Source organism: Simochromis diagramma, unplaced genomic scaffold (assembly GCF_900408965.1).
Source record: "Simochromis diagramma unplaced genomic scaffold, fSimDia1.1 OVJJ01000816.1, whole genome shotgun sequence".
In the NCBI taxonomy this organism is placed as follows: domain Eukaryota; kingdom Metazoa; phylum Chordata; class Actinopteri; order Cichliformes; family Cichlidae; genus Simochromis; species Simochromis diagramma.
Window position 1 is genome coordinate 13,438,005 of NW_024386908.1, and position 5,034 is coordinate 13,443,038.

Consider the following 5,034-nt stretch of genomic DNA (forward strand, 5'->3'; position numbering starts at 1 on the left):
CACGCAAGATCTCATCCCGTGGGGTCAAAATGATCATGAGAACGGTGAGCAAAGATCCCAGAACCACACGGGGGGACCTGGTGAATGACCTGCAGAGAGCTGGGACCAAAGTAACAAAGGTCACCATCAGTAACACACTACAACGGCAGGGAATCAAATCCCGCAGTGCCAGACGTGTTCCGCTGCTGAAGCCAGTGCATGTCCAGGCCCGTCTGAAGTTTGCCAGAGAGCACATGGATGATACAGCAGAGGATTGGGAGAATGTCATGTGGTCAGATGAAACCAAAGCAGAACTTTTTGGTATAAACTCAACTCGTCGTGTTTGGAGGACGAAGAATACTGAGTTGCATCCCAAGAACACCATACCTACTGTGAAGCATGGGGGTGGAAACATCATGCTATGGGGCTGTTTTTCTGCCAAGGGGGACAGGACGACTGATCCGTGTTAAGGACAGAATGAATGGGGCCATGTATCGTGAGATTTTGAGCCAAAACCTCCTTCCATCAGTGAGAACTTTGAAGATGAAACGAGGCTGGGTCTTCCAACATGACAATGATCCAAAACACACACCGCCCGGGCAACAAAGGAGTGGCTCCGTAAGAAGCATTTGAAAGTCCTGGAGTGGCCTAGCCAGTCTCCAGACCTCAACCCCATAGAAAATCTGTGGCGGGAGTTGAAAGTCCGTGTTGCTCGGCGACAGCCCCAAAACATCACTGCTCTCGAGAAGATCTGCATGGAGGAATGGGCCAAAATACCAGCTACTGTGTGTGCAAACCTGGTAAAGACCTATAGTAAACGTTTGACCTCTGTTATTGCCAACAAAGGTTATGTTACAAAGTATTGAGTTGTATTTTTGTTATTGACCAAATACTTATTTTCCACCCTGATTTACGAATAAATTCTTTACAAATCCTACCATGTGGATTCATGGAATTTTTTTTCACATTCTGTCTCTCACAGTTGAAGTGTACCTCTGGTGCAAATTACTGACCTCTGTCATCATTTTAAGTGGGGGAACTTGCACAATCGGTGGCTGACTAAATACTTTTTTGCCCCACTGTATACAGCAGATTGCATTCATTGAAGCCCGGTATTCTCTTTGTTACGATTTGAGTTGATGAGCTACAAATGCTCCAGATTAATAACATTTTGACAGTGAGAAAAGCTGAAACGATCTCTATCTGGAAACAGGATACTGTTTTTAGAAAGTTTTTAGGACTCTATTGAGTGCTGTAGAAATGTTAGTGCAGCCAATTATTCAGTAACATGTAGAACCACCGTTAGACAAAATTGTGGTCTTTTAATTTCCTACCACAGCATTTCAATCAGGTCGCGGTCTGGACTTTGACTGGGCCATTGCAACACCTTGATCCTTTTCTTTTTCACCTATTCTGATGTAGATTTAATGGTTTGTTCCGATGCAACTCTGCAGATCTACGCCATGATGGCATGCTCTTCTAGAGAGAAGAGGTTCTCTCATGGCAGTCCTTCCAGTAAACCCAGTTTCTAATGAACTTCAACATTTAACAAGCTTAACTGTTTAACTAGTAGAGTCATTCGTTTTTTTGCAGTCTCTCTCTATCCAGATGTTCCCAGATGTTATGGTGAATTTGGTCCGATGTCCACTCCTGTGGCATTACGTTAACACATGCTCTACCTAAATGCTCCTGACCGGCAAACTGCCAATACTTCTGTTTTGATGGTTACACCTGCTGATGATCAGTTGATCAAGTGTATCTGGTTAGCAGATCCTTACCATTTTCATTCTTGTGGAAGCAATAAGGATGTAGTTGATATAGGGGCTGCACAGTATCTCGAGAAAACTTCATCATAGGAAACAGTGTAAAGTAGTTCTAATAGAATTAAATTCAGTTAAATATTGTCCCCCACTTATATGTACGTAAAAGATGCGTCAGTAAATGTTTAACGTTTTGTAGGATTGGCTTATGTATCTAAAGTAAAGCTTCTATTATATCAGTTAAAGAAATTTCAACCTGAACAAACAGTACTCCAGAAAGTGTATGATCGTGTATTGTGAAGACAGAGATGAGGGAAAAGGCTAGGGGGAAATATGAGAAAGAACTTGAGGTCCTGGTGAGCTCTGATATTACTTTGAGTACAAGCTAATGAGCTGTTCAGACAAACAGAGACTGCAGAAGGAGTCTAGTGGTCAATTTCATGAAAAACACACAGTCAAAATTCCCCCTGAACACACTACTACGTTTGTTTTTTCTGTGGGTGATTATTACAAGGTAGAAGTAGTCTCATTGCTTTCCTGCCAGTAGAACACATAATAACAGTAATATCTTCCAATATAAAACAGAGCTTTTCCTGCAATTATGGCAAACCTAGTTAAAAAGTATTATACTTTTCTTCTTGTTCTTTCTAGGGTGTGTGCATCTGCATGAAATAAAACATTACATTTGAGTCTTTTTCAGCATGCTAGACAGGCTCTGCATCAGTCTCTATTAGACACCTGTGTCTCTTGTGGCAGCTTCCTTGACCTCAGCGGATAAAAATGTTTCTCCACCTGTACAGAACAAAGCTGGACTCCTGTGAGACATCATGTGTATGAATGAAAGATGGGAAGTGGTAGACACAGACTGAACCCAGCAAATGAGGTCTAGGGGACTGTGTAGTGTGTGTATTAATATTTTGAGTGTGAGGTGGGAGGTCAGTATAGGGAGGTGGGATGAGGTGTTCATTCTTTTCTCCAATATGGAAAGCTGTGTAACACATCAAAGCATATGCAGCCCAGATTCCAGATGGCCGATAGCAGTCTGTGGCCTTCTGATGATCATGCATTGCTCCAGTGGGAACTGTTAGGGGGGCTGGCTTCGGCTACTTGTACCTGGAAGACTAAATAGGTCTGATGAGGAAGGAAAAGATGTATCGTCATAGACTGAACGTCATAGAAAACATGAACTTATGGCACGACAGCTATTTTATTTAATGAGAAGATTTGTAAAGGACGGGAGATTCTGAACCTGGAGGTCACAAAAAATGCTTTTAAATAAAATTAAATAAAAGCACAGGCTCAGATGAGTGAAAGAAAAGAAGTGACTCAGACTAATTGAAAAACCCCTCTAAATAAGAAAGGTGAAAAAAAAAAACATTTTGTAAAGTGAGGAAAAAAATAATAATAAAAGATGAGTAGGGAAGAGCAACCAGGAAACACATAGTACAAAGACTGACTGAAAAACAAAAAGGCTTTTCGAATGGCTACAAATCCACTCAGAACTATTGGTAGAAGCTGAAAAAGCTTTAAAAGAAGGTCAACAGAGAGTAAAATAATTCAAGTTCAAAACATGCCAAAAGCCTATATGGCCTTTGGCAAAAAGTACTTGGTTTATGGTTTGACTCAGACTTCCTGCTGGGATGCCAGAAATTCAAAAGAAAGAGTCTTTGCACACATGAATTCTTAAATACTTGTATTTGATCAAGGAAAAAACAGCATGCACAGCAACAGTGTGAGGTACTGCTCAAGGTATTTTATACTTTTAAAGTTCAGCTTTCCAAAATGTCTCATAGGCTTCGTATCAAGGAAAATTCTTTAGTAAGTTTTTACTTTAAAATGTGTTTATAGTGCTATATTGTCATTTACATGACAGGACAGACAGTAGCTAAAAACATAAAGAAAAAAGTAAAACCACTTTGCAGTACAAGAAAAAAAAAAATCAGTATTTGAGAAAGCAGAGAGGAACATGAATCGTAAGTGTTTAGGTTATTTAACCTTTCCTTTGCTAAGAACAGGAAACTGATGCGTTTACCAAAATTGGATGTCACAAAGCTCAAATCCTCTCAGGCTGCCTTGTTGACATGACAGTGAGTTCACTGTACTCAAAAAGCCTCCAGAGTCACCAGATGTCAATCCAGTAGAGCATCTTTGGGATGCGGTGGAATGAAAGATTGTCATCAGGGACGTGCAGCCAACAAATCTGCAGCAACTGTGTGATTCTAACATGTCAATGCCGACCAAAATCTCAGAGGAATTTTTTTCAAGCAAAAATGAAAATAATGAAAATCAGTGGCTAACTTCCTTTGAGAAAAAATGTATTATAATATCAGACCTCCTCATCCTTTTTCTTTCTGACTTATCCGTTAGTATAAACTTGCCTGCAAGCACACTGCATCAGAGGAGAGGCAGAGAGGCTGTGCTGCTGAGATCACAACACTGTATGCGTGTGTCAGATTGCTTTGAACACAAAAGATTCAGCGGTGGTCTGAGCTCATAATTCATTCCCACATTTTGCGAGTAATTAAAGATCCATTGTTGTAAAAAAAGGACACTGTCCTGTTGAAGGCATTCTTCCGTCGCTGAGGGAGGTTTTAGTGTTTTTTCTGAGTAATTCTGTGCTTTTTATGTTCGAATAATGCTGACTATTCCCTCTGAAACCTATGGTTTCAGCCTCAGATGAAATCACAAAATCCTTATACTTAAAGATGAAGTTGGGTCCATTTGACACAGAAGTTAAAGATGGGTTTAAAAGTGAGCTTGGAGAAATCTTATGTATATGTCCTAGTTCCACACCCCATATGCATGCATATACAGTACATAGCTAAAACCTATTATAAGGAAGAGCAATCAACAACAATCACAAGTTGTATCTATTAAGTGCCACTTTTTCAAGTGACCTGGATAATATTTTTGATAGAGAACATGTTTTTTTAAGGAAATCTGAAAAAACGGTATTGTGACAACCTATGAATGCAAAGTCTGATAAACTAAAAAACACATCTTTCCAATGTGTTTCCTCTCTCAGCTTGTGACTGGATTTTCTCTTTGTCATTTCAGCCTCTGACAATGCTCATGCTTTGACTTTCTGAAGGCTATCTGATTTCAAAACAACATCTGGAGGGAGCTCAGCTTGAACCTGCTTTTCTTTCTTCATTGTGCGCACATCTTTGTGACTGTCAAGCAGACACAAAGCCAACCAAATCCAAATCTCTTCCTTGTTAAAATCTCACACTTCCTTTTCCCTCCAATCCTCTCAAAGCTGTCTACCACGGCGCAAAGTGCCTTGTTAGATCTG